The following is a 21,841-nucleotide window of genomic DNA, read 5'->3' as shown; positions in this document are numbered from 1 at the left end:
GCAAAATGGCAAAGGGTACACAGCTGTACAAATGCACATGTCAATAGCTCTTATCTTGTTACCTTATCAGAGATTAAGCTGATGACTTTATAAAATTAAGGGTTAGTTTAACAGCACCTTTGAAGAAAAGTATTTTAGATATCATTGTAGAACAGTTGGTGGTAGAAATACAGCCACCTCCAGTGAGGTTTAAGACAAAACAAATGCTGAGAAGGGTCAGAAGATCTAAAGACCCATACAGGGGATTACTTCTAAATACCAGTGGAAGGGTCATGTCACGTTGTGTTCATCAGCCCAGAGGAAGTTGGACTGCACAGTTGCAATTCAGCAGCAGCAGACCACATTTCAAATTGCCTGTAACCCTGAGAGAGGAGTAAGATAACTCATCCTGTGCAGGAATGGATTAAGTTTTTGAGTGTGGGTAGTTACCACAAAATAAGCAGTCCACCCAGTACAACTGCCTTCCCATATTCCTTCCACTGGAGGATACGAGTGAGGAGATGGCTCAGAGGAATGTAGCTTCAAACTTGTAATGCTAGGCTCAACCACAGGCTGGTACGGCTTCATAAACCACCTTCAACTATCAATAACATAAGATTACAGAGAAAAAAAAAAAAAAAAAAGCAACTGTGCTTATGTGATGAGATCAGGAAACTGACTTGGCTGACACCACTTAGTTTTCAGTTGAATCAGTTTCCTGGGCCAGCTGGATAAAGGGACAAGGGAGGAATACATGCCCAGGGTTGGAGGAAGTGATGCACTTACATCATCTTCAAAAATGTTTTTTGAAAATTCACCATTTTCCCCCTCCCCACACCTCTGATTTTTCAAGCACTAATCACCAATGAATGACAAGAAATAAATTGTTTAGGAATTGATTTCAAATGTCAGAAAAAAGTTAAAATATTATGCTTCCAACTGCAATATTACACAACTATAGAATAGGACTGGCCATTCCATTCTTACAGAGACAGAAAATATGTACTTTGTGCCACCCTGCTTGCCCTTTGGCTTGCCCTTTAGCAGCTGAAGAAAGTCATTATAATTTTGCATGTCTCAAACATATGTCCCAACCCTATACTTAGTAAGTCCACTCCCTTTTCACGAACAAAGAATACAAACTAGGATTTTTATTCACAGAACAGACCTGAATAACCAAATGTATTCTCTCAGTAGTGAAAGTCAGTTTCATCATGTGTTGAAGAAATTTGGATCCACTATTATGAAAGTTTTTGAATGACTAATATGGCTAAGGAGGAAAAAGGTAATCTCTAAGGAAATCACAAAATACATTGCTCTTTTGTGGAAAGTCTAGGTTGTCGCTATATTTTCCGCATAGAGGAATTACAAAAAGAAAATATAAGTTCTTTCTAAGGAGAATGGGGATCATAACTTTTTTTTTTTTTTTTTAATCTACGAAAAATAAACATTTAAAAAAAATCTGCAGTGGAATCTTATAATCTTAGTTACTTGGTTGTAGTTAGTGTAAAAAAAAAAAAAAAAACACAATAAGCTTAACTGTTTTTTTTTTTTTCCAGACTGAAACAAAATTGTTTCTTTTGGCATATTGTCACTTTGGGTAATTTTAAACAAGGGAAAATCCTGAAAATAGACTTACTGTTTTAATGGACCTGGTTTTGATTTAAGTTCAGGGCTCTCCTCTCTCTACTGTCCCTTCAACATGCTCCTTGCTCTGTTCCAAATCAAAGCTTCTCTGGACAGTTTTGTGGGTTGTCTAGTGTTGGGTAAGTTGTCTTTCATCGTTACAAACAGTAAAGCCGTCACACTATAGTGATGACTTGGGATTTAACTGTCATAGCTACAAGACTGCAGTTTATATTATGTCTGTGAAGTTTTGGAGTCAATTAGGTTAATACAAGAATAGACACGTGCTACAAGCTTCATTGTGGTGTCAGAAATAGCACAGTGAACAACAAATGCCATTTAATTAGAGCTACCAATGCAAAGACTCACAGAAGGTTAAAAATATTTTTAAAAATACAATATATTTACACTTGGATGACTTTAAATATCAAAAAAGCTGTACAAGTTCCTAAATAAAAGACTGCCGTTTTTAAAGCTGGCATGCTATTACATTACATCAATATAAAAAAGGCTGTTCTGAAAGTTCAGAATGAGTTTAATAAAGGCATTTGTGGTACTTGGGTTCTTTTTCCTCCTCCATCTCTTTGGGTTCTTTCCAGTTGTTATAAACATTTATCTCATTTTCTTGAAAATACTCAAATATCTCTCTTCTTTTAGATCTTCCTTCAAAACTCCCCAGCCATAGCCTTATGACCAGGGATTAAAAGTAGCTGAGTTCTCAGAGTACAAATGTCTGAAAAGGTAAAAGATATCTGTAATTAAAATAAATAAATAAATCAAAACTAGCCATGGAAAATATTGGTCAAAAATTGAAAACAGGTTCAAATATATTTAGCTTCAAAACCAATTAAACTGAATAAAAGATAGGAAGCTGCTGTTTTCAAAACATGTCTGTTTGACTTTATAGCCTCTGACCCTTGGTCACTTTAATGAGACTCAGGTCAGGTCTGTTATACAAAATTTTGCTGGAACAGCTATGTTGATGAGGAGGGTGGTAAAGTGTGATGTGTGATTGACAGAACTGTGCTGGCAAAATTGCTAGTGTAAGCACAGCCATATTGGCAAAACTGTGCTTTTGCTGATATTTCCTTTTATTCTGAGGAGTGAGGAGCAGGAAGGAGAGAGGTACTATAAGATTAAATGATGCTAGACAAAGCACAGTTTTATTTGTATAAAATTCATTCATATTAGGAAAGCTTAGCTGATAAAATGTATCAACGATTAAAACTGACCAGTCAATAGTATATCACACTGGCACTTCAAATATGTATGTTGATGTTAGAGTAGGATAAGTAGGTGTCATACAAAGAGCCCACATTTACAAAGAGGTGCCTGATACTTCATTTTAAATGAAAATATAGCAGAGAAAAGAAGAGTTGCACTGTCACTGAAGAGGTATTCCTGATTTTTGTCTAAGACTGAAATAACCCCTCATTTGTCACCCAGAGATCACAAAAGTCTGTGATGTCTTCAACAGATTCACAGTTTAAAAAGCTGAAAAGTAAAGAAGTGGGAGAAGAGCCTAGTATATTAGTTATTGATCGATCAGAATACTTCCTTAAATAAATTATGCAATTACGTTGCTTTAAAATTTTTGTCTGGGCATCAAGTATCCAAATAAAAGAATTGGTTCACTTAGAAACATTAACTCTATTGGATAATAACTTTAATTAGGTAATTTTTGAACACTGCACATTAGCACAGATCAGAATTGTTGTGGTCTACTGAGTAATTATTTAATTAGGCCACATTTTAAAAACTGTTTATCTCCCATATAATGGTTGGAACCAGCTCCTTCTGGTTATTCTGTAATTGTTTAATGAGGCCAAATATATCTACTGAAAATAAATAATTAAATGCATACATACATATATTCAAGAATAATGCTACTCTGTGCTGCAGGGGAAAATAAAAATAGTAGTAAAAAAAATCTGAAGTGTTTGGACAAGAACTTACTACAAGCAGGCAGCAAATATCTTTTGCAGGTAATGTTACAAGGATTGAGGCAAGGACAACAGAAATTTTACAGTCTTTCTACTAAAATGCCAATGCAAAAGACTTAAAATGAATAAAAAGAAAACTTCTGTTAGACCATTTATGGAAAGGTATGGAAAGCAGCCAACAGTCACATTTTTCTTCATCTGGCCAAGGGAAAACGAATCAGGGATACAAGATATTCTGGCATGGTAAAGATGATTCAGAGTTCTTAATTAAACAAGGATAAAAGATCAAAGCAGAATCATGGTCTAAGAAAACTCTGTTCCTTTGTAAAAAATCAACCTGGATTAGAAGAGAATGATCGAACATCGTTTTTGAACTAGGGAGATGCCACAAACTAGATAGAATCCTGTCAACAGTGAAGTCAGTGTCACATCTTCCACTCACTTGAATGGGAGCAGACCTGAATATGTGCCATTTCAAAAATGAATGGGACTTTGCAAGATGCCTTCTAGCAAAATAGTCCTTATGGAAATCACTATTGCCAAGTATGCTTAAAATCACCAATAGATAAATAAATAAATAGATAAATAAATTGGTGGTAAATACATGACTGAATGTGTCTGTTTTGCTGAGATATTTAATCATAATAGACTTAAAAGGACATTAGAAACACATGGAAAGAGTGCTTCGAAGCCTAAGGCTCTCTCTGAACTTTTGTACATGCAAGAGGCTTGTATGAATTACTTAGCAATCAACCACAGATAAATATGTGATTAAATTTACAAGTGTTAAATTTCACAGGTGAGGATGTTTTGTTGTTGTTGTTATTATTGTTTGTTTTAAAGGAAAGACTGAATGCATATAAAAACTGTGGACATGGGGGAAGTAGAAGGCATCAAGAATGTCTACCCGCTGCATCCCATTGTAAAGAATGATATTCTTCAGATGTCATTGCATGTTTTTTTTGCTAGTTGACAAGAAAGAAAAGCGAAAGTGGAACAGTTTCAAAGTAATGGAATGAAAATAGTGATAGTGTTGCTGTAGCTGCATGCCTAACCTTGCCTTCCTGAAATAGCAATAAAGTTTCAAATAAAATAATGAGACTCATTTCTGTAGCTGTAATATATGAGACCTTTGCCCTGAATACATCCAGAATTACGGCAATTTGACAAATTACTACCCGTCAGTAGAACTGCAGGAACTGTCTGTGTACATACTGTGAGCCTGTGTCTGGCAGGGGGGTTGAATCTGTTCAATGGAGATTTATTTTATATCATATTATCTCAAAACTAGGAAGAGCTTGTGAACATTGCATGCTAACAGCAATTAAGCCACCCTAGGACTGTCATGAGCCTGAGCCAGTATGTCCCTGAATTACCTGAGAGCACAGGGAGAATTTGCCTCACTCCTAAAGATGAGCAAGATGTGAAGCTCACAGGTAGAAGGCTTTCAAATCCACAAGTCATCATGAGCATATCACATTGGAACTCCTATAAACTATTGATATTTGTCCAGTTGGTCTTTATAGATAAATGATTTTTATTTGTCTACATTCCACACAATGACTTAGGTCTCAAGAACAAAACAGAACAACAGAAAAAAATAAATAAAAAAAAAAATGGGGGGGATGATAAAAGAAGCTCATACTGCCCAAATTATTCCTAAACTGGAATCTGAGTCACTCATATTCCTAAACATGGAATCTGAGTCACTCATATTAATTCTTCTCTCCATTCCACTCCTCAGTTCCATGGCTACCTAAAACAATCCAGCTTAAAAGCTTTAAAAACTCCCCAGGCTTCAGTTCCTGAAAGGGTAACGGTTCTGGATATAAGTCAAAAAATTGCCTTTCTTGGCTTAGTCTCACAAGGTCCTTCTTTCCTTCAGAAGTGCCTTCTACTATATTCTCTGATTCTGATTCTATACAGACTATTGTCTCCTGCCAGAATCCCCTCTGAGCTTCGGTGGAGAAAAAAAAAAAAAAAACAACAAACCCACCCTGCGTACAACACACTTGACTGTATTTTTCCTAGTTTTGGTCTCTGGGTGTTGGGGCAGATTTCCCTTTCCAAGGAAAAATCTGTTTAAGAGTCCAAGAGCTAGAAAGTTCAAGGCATTTCACTGTTTCCCTCACATCATTTTTTGTGTCAATGTGGAGAGGAAAGAGAGGCAAGAATGGGGGGAAAAATAGGGCAAGTCAGTTGACCTGTAAGGTGAGTATCTGAAGTGATTTTTTCCTTAAAAACTTAAGAAACCCTAGCAAGTCTGCTAATGTCTTGAGTAATCTTTCCCACAGCTCTCTACCTCCTCACAGGTTCTCAAATCATCACTCTCTCAATGAGTGTCTGATAAGCAGGACACTCATTCTAAGGCATACTTCATTTAGTAGTGATGCTGAGTTGGCTCAGTGTGATAAGATGGAAGACTACAGAAATGGCCCCCCTTCCACAGACTATGTGTTGATAGGCTTTCATTGCACAAAGAGATGAAATGCTTGACTTTCTTCTTTCTTAAAGTTAGTGGCTCAATACTAAAAGGAAGATATAAAAGGAAAATAGGCCTAACTAGGAACTATTTAGTCAAAATAAGTCGAATCGAACCTGTGGCTTGTCTTCCATGCTTTTGTCTGCTTCCTGTTCCATGCGCCTCTGATATAACTGGGAGATAATCTCTGTATGTGATTGGGAAATTCTTTCATGCCTTGAGCTGGTGGTATTATGGCCCTTTCAAAGTACTTGTCATTCTGGAATAGTGGAATTTCCTTTGCCTGTAAAAACAAGTTCTATGGTAGTGAAATGGCTTGTACATTTCTTATTTTAGCTAAATTTTAGCTATTCAAAACCTTTCTAATAAAAGACATCAATATAAGCCCTGTAGTTGATTTGATTAATCCTATTTTAGAATTACAGAAATGCAAAAAATTTGTTTTAAAACAAGTTGGTTCTTATACATAGAAATAAATAGAAATAACTCAGAGTACCTCTGTTTATTTGTATTTAAAATTTGGGAAGGGAAGGAGAGGGAAAATGTTTTTGAGCAGTACTGATGCCAGTCATCCATGTGCCAAGTTTCAAGTTTTGATGCCAAGTGTATTTTTACAGGTTGATTGTAACCCTTTGGTAAATATTACTTACATTGGTTTACTAACATAAACTGAACTATAGAACCAAAAAGGCTCTGCACGGGTTCTCAGTTGCGGTAAAATACATAATATGCATGAAAATAGTTATGAATATAAGGAGATCATGTCACATTCTGGCACTGGTTGCCTAAACCATTCTTCAAGAAACCCTCCTAAGTTCCCATATAGTGCTCTGAATTTTCTTTCCAACATAGTTGATTGCCAGAATATTTATGCATGAATTAAATTTTATTGCCTCATAATACTTGACTGATTTACGGAGCGATGTCTGTGAAAAGATGAGTGAACCTTTAAAGGTTTTAGGGGTTTAGTCTGCTGCAGAGAAAAATCCTTCACTTTTGATCTCACTGTTGGTTTGGATTTCATCAGAATGGGCTTTCTCGTCACATTTTCCCCAGTATTTGCTAGTAATAAACCTGGCTAAAACAACAAGCTGGCTCTCAGTCAAGATTTACAGAGGTTTCTCAGAAGTGTTATGGTTGTCGTTCTGGGATAGTGGAATTTCCTTAGCTCATAAAAGCAAGTTCTAGGGCAGTGACAGCTTGTTTCAATATGTCCATAATACTGTTTTTTCTTCTGAGGGGTGCAGTGGAATAATTTTAATCCCAGATAAGCAAAATTTAAAAAAGCAGTTGAAGAAAGTGATCGTCTCCTTATTTTCCATGTTGAACTGTCAGGGTCTCAAGTCCCTGAGGAGCTACTTAGCGATGTGAATATCAGAGGCCACTTGCCACTTCCCTTTGCATTGAGGGGCTGGTCAATGGGCAGGCACTGAGGAGTGTGTGGGCTGCTGAAGAGGCAGGGCATTGCATGGGATGATGGCTAGCTGTGGAGGGGAGCCAGGAGCCATGGGGACTCTTCATGGGGCAAGCAGAACAGGACATGGCAGCCAGGGCCCATCCTACCCCCAGCCAGGAGCTCAGCAGCATGCTAGTCCCAGGCCCAGGCATTGGGCACCTCCATGGGGACTAGGCCAGGCCAAGGCTGGGCTGCAGTGTTGGCCTGCTGGGCTCATGGTTGGTCAGGGCAGGACTGTAGGGAGCTGAACAGCCCAGTTGTGGCATCACTGTGGCATGGGCTGGTGGTCTGGGGCATGGGCTGGTGGTCTGGGGCAGGGGGGAGGCAAAGTGGGGCCCTAGGTGGGGTAGGGGAGGCCTGAGTGGGCTGAGCTTGGACAGGGAGGCCCCTCGGTGCCCTCAGCTCCTATAGTGCCAGTAGGAATCCTTGGCACCGTGATGGCTTGCAGAGCTAAAAATAAACTATGTTAAATGGTCTGGAACATAAAAAAATAAAATAAATTAAAATAAAAAAATAAAAAGTAGCTTCATCCAAACTCACAGGACAAATTCCTGAGAAAGGGGACAGAACTAGCACTGCTGTGTCATGACCCAGTTTCTGCACACTGTGGAAGCAGCTATTCTTTGGGCTGAACTCAGATCTAACAAGCTGACACCACACCACCACCTGTTGCAGAACTCAGCTGAAGGCTGGGTGTGTGCCTTGTCATCCCAGAGGGTCTGAGGAGCTGGGGCAGGACGTGGGCATGAGTATAAGCCTCTGGGAAATGTCTTAGGCTGAACAGGAAAGTGCTTTTTGAGCGTTAGTGTCTGCTGGCTTTGACATTACTTGCTGCATGGGTTTTCTGGATCACTTTCTTGGACTTAAGATGCCTACATTTCATCCAACTGCCATTTCAGACACAAAATAGGTGCTCTGGATCTCATCTTGTATTCCTCTCTATAATTTAGCTCCAAAAAAAAAGTCAGTGTCAATGAACAAACCCCACCAACCTCCTGGGCAAGTGCAGCTCAGTATGGTTTTTTGGATGTTTGGAATTTTTCAGGAAAAAAAAAAAAAAAAAGCTAACTTTTCTTTTGTTCTGGCTCATTTGTCACCACTTTGTTAAAAGTGGCAAAATGGGTGCCAACTGAAAAAGAAAAAAGAATCTATGTGTCCTGGTTTTGGCTAGGATAAAGTTTATTTTCTTTATAGTAGCTGGTATGGTGCTGTGTTTTGGATTTACGATAAGAATAATGTTGATAACATGCTGATGTTTTAATTGCTGCAGAGCAGTGCTTACACAGAGCCAAGGACTTTTCAGCTTCTCATATCACCCTGGAGGCTGGGGGTGCACCAGGAGCTGGGAGGGGACACAGCCAGAACAGCTGGCCCCAACTGGCCAAAGGGATGTCCCGTACCATGTTCATGCTGAACAAATAATATGGGGTGGCTAGCCAGAGTGTGGGGGGGGACCACTTCTCAGAGACAGGCTGGGCATCAGTCAGCGGGTGGTGAGCAATTGCACTGTGCATCATTTGCTTTGTACATTATTATTATTATTATTATTATTATTATTATTATTATTATTATTATTATTATTTTCTCTTCCTTTTCCGTCCTATTAAACTGTCCACAGTCCTATTAAACAGCCCACAAATTTTTACATTTTTTTTTTACATTTTTTTTTTACATTTTTTTTACCTGATTCTCTCCGCCATTCCACTGAGGAGTGTGTGTGTGTGTGTGAGCAAACAGCTGTGTGGTGCTTAGCTGCCTGACATGTTAAACCACAACACTGTGTGGCCAAAAATATATTATTTTGGAGTTCTGATTGAGAGGAAAAAAAATGTTCTATTTTGTCCTGCCATTATGTTGTGTATCATTTAGGAAGCTTCTGCAAACAGCTCTTCAGAGGAACTTGAAAGCAGAACAAAACCTTTCAAATGTTTTCCTGAAGAAATTACATAAACATATATGTTCTCTAGTTTGGCTTTTCTCTTTCTTTTTTTTTTTTTTTTTCCTTCAAATGTGAAGATATTTTAGTTGGTTTTCACAGGCTAATGCCATAGCTGGAACATGAGTGGACACTATAGATAACTGCTTCAAAAGCAGCCTCTCAACATTTGAGTTGTGTCTTGCTTGCACAATGCCCTGTGGACTTCTTAGACTTTGCCAATACAGAGCACAGATCTCTGTGCCATGCTGTTTTATGCAATGCAGACTTGCCTTCAGGCTTAACACACCTCACAAATACATCCCACATCATTGTGGAGGTGGAAATTTTAGACTGAAAGCCTAGATTTAAAGAAAAAGAGAATCTAGCCCTCCGTTTAGAGAAAAATGGGTTTACTTCTGCATGAAAAGATCCTCACAATAGAATACCATCAGATCCAAATTAACTTTTAATTATTAAAAATACTAGCCGGAATTCTCAAATGGCCCACATTATGTGTCAGTCCATGGGAGTTAACGGGGCTTCCTGGCATGCAGATATCACCCAGAACCTCTGACAGCTGGAACATTTGAACATTCTTGGTTACTTGTTGTATAACATGCATTAAAAAACAAAAACAAAAACTTCTAATGCTGAGTATCATGTTATATTGTTTTTACATCTCTAAGTGCCTTTCAGATAGTGATTCACATTATAACATGCTAAATGTTTGATTTGTATTTAAATTTTTGTTCCATTTTACTTGTGCAAGCAACTGTAATTCCTGTCCTAAATTTAAGAAAAATTCCAACCCTGATATACTGCAGATTAATATTTCTTTTTATTTTTTTGGCCTTTGTACCTGTGGTTTTCTATCTGTATGGAGTGTTAAGACTATATCAGCAGACCACTACATAACATAATCCTACTCTCTTTTGTCACAGATAGAACAAGGTGATCCTGAACAGCTCTCTCTATTCCCATAGGGTCACAGAATCACAGAATGGCCAAGGCTGGAAGGGACCTCTAGATCATCTAGTCCAACCCACCTGCCAAGCCAGATCACCCAGAGCACATTTCTCAGGATGGCATCCAGGAGGGTTTTGAATATCTCCAGAGAAGGAGACTCCACAACCCCTCTGGACAACCTGTTCCAGTGCTCTGTCACCCCCACAGTAAATAAATGCCCCCTCATATTCAGCCAGAATCTCCTGTGCTTCAGTTTGTGCCCATTACTTCTCGTCCTGTTGCTGGGCACAACTGAAAAGAGACCAGCTCCAACCTCTTGATACCCTCCCCTCAGATATTTATATACGTTAATGAGGTCTTCTCTTTTCCAGGCTAAACGGGCCTAGTTCTCTCAGCCTGTCCTCATACAACAGGTGCTCCAGTCCCCTAATCGTCTTTGTAGCCCTCCTCTGGAGTCGCTCCAGTAGCTCCATGTCCCTCTCGTACTGGGGAGCCCAGAACTGGACACAATACCCCAGCTGTGGCCTCACTGGGGCTGAGAGAGGATCACCTCCATTGACCTGCTGGCAACACCCTTCCAAATGCACCCCAACATACCATTGGCCTTGGCCGCAAGGGCACATTGCTGACTTGTGATCTCAAGCGTAAAAAAAAACAGAATACCACCATCCCCTTTGCACCCAGTCTTCTTTATGATTTACAAAGGGCGTTGATTTTTGTAGAGATGTAGAGATTAACCTAGGATTTTTTGGTATATGCTTTTAATGCCTGATGTACAATGTCTTTGATGAACTTATTAGTTACAATTTTAAAATAAAGTTATCTTGTTTGGGTATCCATAATTTCAAAATAAGGCAAGCACCTGAGGAAATTTCCAGAATCTTGTCTTTCACAAAGGAGAAGTAAAGAGATAAGATGAAGGATATAGGAAAAAAAAAATTCCTCTCTTACTTAGCTGAATAATTTGTTTCTAGAACAATTAAACTAGTGTACATTTTATTGTCTGGGTTCAGAACAAAAAATTAAAATTAATTTCCTCTTATCAGACTCATACAATATCAACTCCTAACTTGTAGGGATGGAGTCACGTGCTTGTCTAGCTTGTTGAGCTGCCTCCAAGGTTAGACTGTGTTGATGATTTTGAGATTCTTCGTCCCTTCAGTTTTTGAGGATATGACCCACATGTTGGTGCTACAAATTGCTACTGAATATAGCTCATAGCATACATCCTCTTTCAGAAAAGAAATGTATGAAAAATGTAGATAGAAATAAAAATAAGAGTATTAATTCATAATTAGTAATCAATACTTGCCAGAAAGCTTATTATGTTACAAAAATAGACACCTCTATTCTACCATGTATGTGCAACTTTTTCACCAGATTGACATGTTAGGAGTAACCAGGATACAGTCACTAACCTACAAGCTTTTCTCTTCAGCATCTAATGTAAGTTGATTTATTATTTTTTTTCCTTGCAAAATGGGATATGCTTTTTTTTTTATATATATATAAAATTACTTCCATCTAGGAAACAGTCTAGTGACTAATGGTGACCTTAATAAAACCTTTACTAAATTGTTTGCATTACAAATTAGACATTATTATAAATTTCATAACAAACTGCATTCTATAGGGATTTTCTTTCCTCTAGTGAACAGTAGGGTATCTATGATGATGTACTCATTGTTCTCAATGCAAATGCCCAACCTTTTGCTGAATAAATCTGCTCAAATTTGTTGGAGGTAAGTCTGCTAAAAGGAGATCAAAATATGATTAATATTATATAAAATTAACAAAGAATTTTTATGGCATAATGCTGTTCATATGATTTTGCAGATTCTTTGAGTTTAACTAATGAGATTGAAAACTAAGCAGGACTACTGAATTTATGTTCTGAACACCGGAATATCATTTTGCCTAGTTACCCCAGCCTGGAAACTAAGAAGTTTCATGTTTGACTAAAGTGTATTTTCAAGCAACATTTTCATTTGAAGATATAAAGGGAGAGAATATGTCACTTCCCTTGAGATTTTCTTTTGATGATGAATCACCCTCTTAAAAATCTTTAAATTCTGTTGTTTTGAATGGGATTGACTTTGCTTCCAACCTTTATTGTTTGCTGTGCCTTAAACTATAGAGCCCATATTTTCACTTTTAATATCTTTTAATCATGTCACCTCTAAGTCTCCTGTCTAGTTAGTCAACCAGGTAGAAGTCTGTAATCCCTAAATTTTAAGGTATATTGTCTATAACTTGAACATATTTTTTCATTTAAAATAAATAAATAAATAAATAAATAAAAGAAAAACCATAAACACAAAGAATTGCTATGTTTTTCAAGAATCAAACTGCATCCAGTCTTTGATTTCACTCTCAAAAAATGCTACTGAAAAATGTGAAGTAGCGTTTGTATTTTCATGCTCTATTTTAGTCACTTTAGAAGAAGGAATATCCAGAGAAAAAGCCCAGGCAGTTGGGAAGCGCACACTTGGGAAGCAGACACAATTTGTTACTACTACAGGAAGATTTATATGCATTTTCAATGAAGCATTTAGTCTTTAAACTTTCTCTATTTTTTTCCTAATAGGAAAATGTGATTTAAATGACAATGCGATTTAAATCACAATAAATGACATTGCCTTCAAGTGACTGAAGTTGGGCCAAATGCAGAGGTGGAGTTTCTTCTATTAGTGCAAGAAGAGGACTAGATGTGTTAATGCTTGTTTGGAGCTTTCTTGTATTGTGTATTGCAAAGGAGCTCACAGGCTTTATTTTGCACAGAGGTACAGAATTCTTTCCAAAGAAATCCCTTACACAGCCTCATTTGTCATTCAGGTATGGGGGACCTGCTACATATCATGTTGGGACAGCAGTTACACCAGACCCTGAGCATATGAAATGGAGGCCATCTGGACATCTGGATAATGTTTCATTGTGCAGCTGAAAATTTGCATTCATCATTTAAGGACTGTGAACATCTCAGAGAGTTTGTTTGGCTGAAGTCAATCAATTCCTTAGAAAGAAGAAATATCCAAGTCTCCTGGAGTAAGTATGGCATAAACTGAGGCCAAATTTGACTATGTGAATTCAAAGCAGCCATTCTTGTTTTACCAAGAAAATTATCCACTTTCCCAATCTCTATAAGCATACTGATTTTCTGAGTTATCTTGCATGTCTGTAAGTGCATTTTAAAGTATTTTAAAATATCATTAAATAACATTATGTATTTCAACAGAGAGCTATGGTCAGATCAGTTGTTTTTTCTTATGAGTCCATAATGTACAACCTACCAGCTTGGGGCTTTGATTACTATGTAGTCTTTGTCTTACTTATGGAAAATATTTCAGTTTATTTTTACTAATTAGTTTTATTTTATTTTTGTTTTGTTTTGTATTGTTTATTACTCCTGTGGTATTTTCTTACTCTTTACCTCTGACTTATGACATAGTGAAGATGCAGCCATCTGTCAGATTTTCACTTAATCTACCTGTAATAGGTTTTCATTCACTATTGTCAGTGCTTAATCGCTAAGAGCAAATCATACCTCCTTCTGAGATGCTGTCCAGCCACTTCCAAAGTATTTTGACTAATGTAACTGGAGAGTGATGCTTGTCATATGCCAGGAGTTTGAAGGGATATTGAGAGCTCTGCAGTATGAGCAGAGATAGATTTCAAATAAAAAAACCAGGTCTTTCAGCATGTAATATTGGTTTCCTTAAATGTTTAGTACTGATCTCTTTTGTCCTAGTTCTGTTTTCTTGCTAAATTCCCACGTATTAATCAGGGTGAAAAACTGTGTAGAATCTGCTAGGAGACTACAGCAGATGAGAGTCTTCCAGCTTAAGGAGAGTACTCAGGAGGCTTCCTCCATGAGCTCAAATTCTGCTTTATTCCATTCTTATAGTGGAAAATAAAAATCATAAGGCTGTCCATGCCTTAGTAGTTTGCTAAGTCATTATTCAATTAAAACTATAAATAATAATATAAATACAGTCCTTACGGGTTTGAGCTTGTATGTTTTCATTGAATTGAGTGGTTCCATTGATAGCAGTGAAAATACATCATACTGAAAAGTTTTATTAGTGGTTTTGTAAATCATACATGGGCTTCAGTTGAATGAAAAATATGCAGGAGAGAGAAACATTTGCCATCCTGTGGTAAGGCAGTTTATTGAACTATAATTTCCATGCTTTTCAGCAGTATATATGCTGTCAGCCTTCACAGTGTCTGTGCAGCCATCTGAGAGCACAAAAATACAGCTATCTTCCTCCTGGGGCACCATCATTGGTATGCTATAGCTAACAGCTAAACTGCAGATTGTGCTCAGAACAATCTCACTAAACACCTTGAACATCTACCCTTTTCATTAATGGATTTAAGACAAACTGAAAGAGCTGTTGACAGAGCTTATTGCAATATGTTACAGAGATGAGAGCTGGTGCTAGCACTGCTAGAAGTGGGGCAAAACAGAGAGTATTTCTAAAGTATTACTTCCTTCTGTTAATGTTCTGCTTAAACACTTCACAGTCTTTAACATTATTTACCCTCATGAATCTCCATAGAGTGGCAGCTGTGCCTTTATCTCTGGTTTACAAGGGAGGAAGTTAGAGCACAGCTGAACACCTTGCCTGAAGTCATACAGGAAGTACATAGCGACTAGAGAAGTTGAATGTTAGATTAGTTCCCTGTTCATTGGAGCTTTCTTCATCATGAAATCCTCTTTGTTCTCACAGATGAACATGGAGTTGTTTACTGTGGAATGTACTATAGTGTGGAACATAAATTCTAACGCTTTTGCATCACCAATGATACATAGTAGATGTATCTGTGCAACTGCTTACCACAGGCTGGTATATAGTAGGACTCATAGTGAGATTGTTCTTGGAAATGCATGTAGGCTGTATAAAAATATATATATATATAAATATATATTTGTATGTAAATAGTTCACAGCAGTATTGCCTGTAACTGACAGAAAACTTGTTTGAGATATAGCAGAAAACCACAATGAGTAAGTAGATTTGAAATGAATGTGGGTAATAGAAAGCCTTTGCTGTTGGTTCATCCATTGTGCTATCACAGAATTCAGCCACAGATGAAGTGCAGTCATTGAGACTTGTGTGTGTAGAAATAAAAGATGTGACGTGCATGGTGGAAAACATTTAGGTATTTACAATTCGTTGTTGCATACCAGAGCAACTGTAAGATAGTAAGATGAAGATTAACCACTTTCAGATAGCATCATATCAAACATCTTTACTGGGGTTGAACAGCTTAATGCTTATCTCAGAATTCAGAGAACTATCCAGGAGCCCTGTTTTAAGAAACGCCTGCTTCCCTACATTTCAGGTGATTCAGAGATAGAGAAGGGTGGGGGGCTTTGGTTATAGACTTGCCACAAGGCATCTTAGTGGAAGATTAGTGAGACAGGCTGGATGGGAACAGAATTGTTTTATGTAATCTTATACAAAGAATCTTGTGCCATTCTGCAGAACAAAACAGTCTAAGTTGCTTTGAGAAGTCATGTGATTTCCATTAGATCCAGCCATCTGATTTTTCTCAGGTTGCCATTAATGGCCCCATCTATCACCATCTGGGGTGATGTACAGTTCATAATCATTTCACTTTATTTCTGTGTGCAGGGTTTGTTTTGGTTGAATGTTGCTGGAGGGTACACTAGATGGCATTCTTGATAACTGTGCATTTCTATATACACTTGCTGATGCTCAAATATGGTTTAGGGATTCCTGGAATAATTTCAGCAAGTGTGCTAAATTCCCCATCTGTGGCAGTTGCTTAAATGCTACACATATAGTTCTGGCAGTATATCACTTTCCTACATACAGGCAAGTGAATGACTGCTGTTTAAGCTTTGACAGCTCGTTAACTAGTCATCATCAAATTGCTAGGTTACCTGTTCAGAGATAGTAGTCTCTTCAGTGTAAATCAGGCTGTTTCTATTGACTTCAAAGGGATTAGGCTCCTTTACAGTAGTAGGCTCCTTTACAGTAGCAGCATGGGCCTGCTGCCTTTAAACTTATACCCCTTGAATGGTCCATGTGAAGAAGCCTGGGGCAGACAATCATGATGACCTTCTTCATGATCTTATTGTAACATTCATCCTCTTTCCCCTTGTAATATTTGGCACCACTAAGTTGCATTTAATGTTAGATAAAAACTAGCTTGGGGCAAACCCTTTTCTGTTTATATTTTAAACTGCAGAGCATTCTTTAGGGATCTGTAAAAATAAAAGCCACAGGGCTGATGTCCATCACTTCCTTGGCCCTTATGTGCACCATTTAAATGAGTACAGTCAGTATTTAGAGTTTTTGCAGAAGATAAATCTATTGTACTTACATTTTTGTTAGCAATCCAGGAAACTTCAGACATAAGATTTGTTATAAATAAATATTTGTGAATTAGATATAATATTTCCATCAGACACATATGTAGCTGTGGGAGGATTTTATGCTGTATTAGTATAAAACAATGAAGTGTGATCAAAATGTCTGTGTTAGCTTGATTCAAAACCTCTAAGAAGGAGGTAATCTGTCAGTCAAGAATTATTCCTTGCTAGAGGGATATTTATCAATCATTCTAATGGGGGAAAAATCAAAGAACAGGCTCAACTTAAATATACATCATTATTCCGGCATTTGAGGTTTTAGATATAATTTCTTGGTCAGTGACTTTTTCAAATAAACTGCTAATAGGCACGCGCGTACACACACACACACACAAATAGACTGTTGATGAAAGAAGCTTCTGTGTCTGCTCTTCACAGTCATCAAACTATGATCATTAAACATGGTCTAAAGTTTTGAGTCACTGAGCTGAAAGAAATCTTAAAACTTCATTGAGTGCATCTAAATGTGTCATGACAGGATTAAATGTTTTTCATTTGTTGACTTTTCCTGACTATCATTTTGAGGTCCCTTTTTGCATAGCATTGTGAACATATGTTAAGGCTAACCAAATAAATTATCCAATCCATCCAGATCTGTAAATATTAAATATGTTGAACATTAGCTTGAACATTCAGTTGAGTAAGATAGGAAACGAAGAAAGGAATGCAGAGTGTAGTAGTAGTATTTGTTTTTCATTAAAGGAGTTGTTCTGTATGCTATAAAACTATTTAGCTGTTAATATTGTATACATTCCTTTAAATTTATGTTCCTCCTAAAATTACCAGGTGTGTTATTTGACTATCCCTGTTAATAATTTCCCATTTGCACCTATTTAAACTTAGGGTTAAATTGGGGCTAGTCACACTGTCATGTGTAACTGGTTCAGCCAAGTAGTTTGGTGAGCACTGAAAATTAGAAGCACTAATTGGAGAATGTCACCTGGATTTATATTTGTGTAAATGTGTCATGTTTTGTTTTTTGGTACACAAGTGGGAACCTATCCCTGGATTTTGTTTTGCCTATGGGTTTTGAGCTCCAGAGGAAATTAGTGGAGAAAAAAAAAGAGGAAACTACCCAAGTTTTTTAGTGTCTTCTCCTACTGAGCAATCTGTTTCACCAGAAAAATGATTTGTTCAGCAAATTGTTTTTGAAATACATGCAAATATGCTCTGACATGTTGCAGTATGCTCAGTATTTGAAATTAGTCACCCAATGACATACTTCAGTCAAAGGTTGACAGTAAGTTGTCCATATTATGCCTGTGGGCACCTTGTCTGTGTGCCATGCTCAGCACAACTCCACTCCAGTAATAAGCAGCAGATCCTAACATAAATGATTAACTGTTGTTTTGAGTTTTTCATTATATTTATTATGCTTGACTTCTCTAAGTAATTGGTCATGTCTTTCGTATGTGACACCGTTTCTGTTTCTTTGTTGGATAAATTCCCATGCCAACATCAGCTCTCAAACTGTTCCAGCACAAACACTTGTACATACATATTTGCATGGCTCAACTTGCTTACAAGTTAGGCAAAAAAGAATTTGCTGATACAAACACATTGACAGATAAATAGAAGACACAGCAAGTGCTATCAAACTGAATTGACTGCTTTTGTTCTGAATAAACAAGTATTTTTATTTTGTTCTTTCCTATCCTTAGTACCATTTGTATAAAATTTTCTCTTCTGTACTGTCTGCTTCAAAACAAAAAATCTGTACAGTTACTACACCCTCTAAAAGATCAGACAGGCATTATAATGACCTGAAAGTGAATGTCAAGCTATTAACAAAGCCCTAACTAGGTGAGCTTTAATTGATTCCAGGTTTTGTAATGAGATTTCACACAGTTCTGTACAGTGAATAGCTGCATGGAGTTGAGCCACATGTAATTTTTAAAGAGCAATTATAATGATTCTTTGTTGGAATACAATGTTCCCTGTAAGAGAAGGAGGAGGCACACCCGAGTGATATCAAGAAATTACTGTATGATTTTCAGATTAAGTGTATAAAAATGTGTAAGTATACCTATGTGTGTATATTTATATCTAGTCACACGTGTGTATACATACATGTATGTGTGTATACAAAGATGCATATGTATGCATATGCCCATATACACTTTTGTTTGTATACATATATACGCATAGAAACATCTGCACTTCCAGCACATTTATATACCTATATAATTTTATGCGTATAGAGTAGAAATCAACCCAGCTTTGCTTTAAAGACAGAGCAGATTATTTATTTATTTATTTATTTATTTATTTGTAAGCTATAGCATGAAAGACTACAGAATATTAACTACATGTCCAAGGGAGGTTAATTTCTGATTCCATGCTGTGCCAAGAATGGCTAATGCATAATTGTGCTATGCTTTTGGTCTCTCTCTCTCTCTCTCTCTAAAATAAAATCTCAGTGGAACAGATAAGGGTTCAAACAAATGTTGCTTTACTTAGGATCTCAGTGACAATAATGGTTTTCACATTATGTTCATGTTTTACTTCATACAGCTGTGCATAGGAATCTGGTCTGCAGGTTATACAATCTTGATAGTTCTAGCTGAATTTGATTGATTTAAAACATGCTTCACCTTTGATGTGTGCTTTTTTTTTTTTCCTGCCTTCATATTTAGTTCATTGTGATAATGCTGATTTTTTTTTTGACGTTCATAAACTCATGAAGACAGCAAAAGGTCTGGCCTGCACTATTACATGCAAATTATGTCTAATATCCTGTATTTAAATAAATCTCACAGTACTTTCTTAAACTGATAAATGCCCAGAAATATAAATTGAAAGCAACTTTAGATCATAATGACATGACAAATGCTGTGGCACAAAGATTTAGGCATTGAATATTTACTTTAACTTTGCATTCACTGGATGTTTCTGGATGAAGTAGAAAGCTTAATATTAGGCTTTTACCGTATTAATTAGAAATCATTCATATTATACTGGAGCTTCATGTCAAGCAAAACCACATTAAAATGTGTGTAGTATCAGTAAGAGATGATGTATACCTTTTTTGGGGGGGGTCTTTGTCTCTTTTCACATGGAAGGTTGGTTAATCCATTCCATTTTCTGTTATGAAGGGATAGAGGGATCACATGGGAGCCATAAATTATATCATTTCTCACCAAGAAGTAACAGAAGTAACCATGTGTGGTTCTGAGATAGCAGGGTATAGCTAGCAGACCTGGAGACTGGACATGCTCAACTGTGTCATCTTTCTGAACCAGAAGTAATTTCCCTATGTCTGACAGTGGTATACTGCCTATCATCTTCCTTCCCCTTTCCCTTCCCCATTCCCTTCCCCATTCCCTTCCCCTTTCCCTTCCCCATTCCCTTCCCCTTTCCCTTCCCCATTCCCTTCCCCATTCCCTTCCCCATTCCCTTCCCCATTCCCTTCCCCATTCCCTTCCCCTTCCCCTTCCCCTTCCCTTCCCTTCCCTTCCCTTCCCTTCCCTTCCCTTCCCTTCCCTTCCCTTCCCTTCCCTTCCCTTCCCTTCCCTTCCCTTCCCTTCCCTTCCCTTCCCTTCCCTTCCCTTCCCTTCCCTTCCCTTCCCTTCCCTTCCCTTCCCTTCCCTTCCCTTCCCTTCCCTTCCCTTCCCTTCCCTTCCCTTCCCTTCCCTTCCCTTCCCTTCCCTTCCCTTCCCTTCCCTTCCCTTCCCTTCCCTTCCCTTCCCTTCCCTTCCCTTCCCTTCCCTCCTTTACTTCCTTTCCTTTACTTCCCTTTCCTTCTCTTCTCTTCCTTCCTTTCTTCCTCTTCTTTCTGCATATCCTATTACCACTGACCTAAGAAGAAGGAATAAATCCCTTTGTCAAGGGAAGAAATTAGCTTTGATCTCCAACTTCCTGGGAAAACCATTATGTTTTAAAATAAATTGTTAGTTGTGCTGTGTCTTTCTTCAAGAATCCAGGACACATGAAAGCACTACACGTTTTCTGTGTATCTAAATTGGTCTACCTTGATAATCCTTACTAGGCCAGGAAGTCTAGGGGGGGACTTTGGTGAAGTAATGTCTGCTGGACATAAAGCCTGCTCTTCAGTATTAGCTGAATGGTACACTGTTCAACTACGCCAAAACAGAAGCACTTCTGCAGTAGTGAAGAAGTTAAGCTCTTTGGGAAGTTTAAGGAGAAAGAAGCCAACAACTGTGAAGGCTATGTGCCTTGAGGCTTACATGGCACCTGAAAAAGGTCTTTCAGCAATGCCATTTTGGTTGTATTTACCAGAATATCACACTTTCCTCAGATAGGGTGCCTGAATCCTTTTTGTTTATGTTGGTTTTTTATTCAGCCTTAAATCCTAGGTCAGATAAAATCTTGCCCCTAAGCAAGACTTGTATGATCTTGTACTCAGTGAGTTGAGCTCAAGATGAAATTGGCCCTTTAGTCACCTTTCAGTACCCTGAACACCCAGCTAGCTCTCAACATGTCAGCTTAGCATCTGTTTAACCATGGAAACATGATTTGAAAAGAGGTTTTTTCCTCTTCTGAATATGTGTAGTGCATAAGTAAAAAGAAGAATCCAGTGCAAGCTCTCCATCAGCAGAGCAATGTGACAAGTATAATGGTAAAGTAAGATACTCTGAGTCAGGTGTTTTTTTTCAGCTGCAGGTCAAATCTTATCCTCAATAAGAACACATTGCTATTGATTCAAAGAGGACCAGAATTTCTTCTCGTGATTCCTTGGGCAGTCACTTAAACTTTACACCAAGCTTTATCCAGCAGTAATATAGGACATACGTATTTGCCTAACACATGTAGCACTGCATAATTTATCTCAAAACTTTCAAGGTCTGCTGAGGTACAGATGAATAATTCTTTTTAAGTAGGCAAAGTATCTCTCTCTCTTTTTTTTTGTTTTTGTCCTAGAGGTTATATTTTCATAGAAATTATCTTATCTTATATGCTCATCTCTGAAGAGCTTGCTTTCTCCAAAATCAGGAAATGGTTCTGATAACAAAGAAGAGTACATTTATGCAAATAGCACCTACAAAACCACTTCCTTTGAATAAACATCAGAAATTATAGATCGGAATCTATTTAGACATCTTAG

The 21,841-nt window shown here is 37.6% G+C and overlaps 1 long non-coding RNA gene across 2 annotated transcripts in view; it reads left to right on the top strand.

Moving 5' to 3' along the window:
• LOC310895238 overlaps nt 1–21,841 on the top strand; it is a 106,091-nt gene that overhangs the window by 65,857 nt on the left and 18,393 nt on the right. For both annotated transcript variants that reach the window (XR_014580565.1, XR_014580566.1), the window contains one exon: nt 13,206–13,415. This is a non-coding gene — a long non-coding RNA (uncharacterized lncRNA). The remainder of the gene's footprint in view (nt 1–13,205; nt 13,416–21,841) is intronic.

The sequence above is a fragment of the Anser anser genome (assembly GCF_964211835.1).
Source record: "Anser anser genome assembly, chromosome: 2".
NCBI classification, from domain to species: Eukaryota; Metazoa; Chordata; class Aves; order Anseriformes; family Anatidae; genus Anser; species Anser anser.
This window is presented reverse-complemented; position numbering and strand designations above follow the sequence as displayed.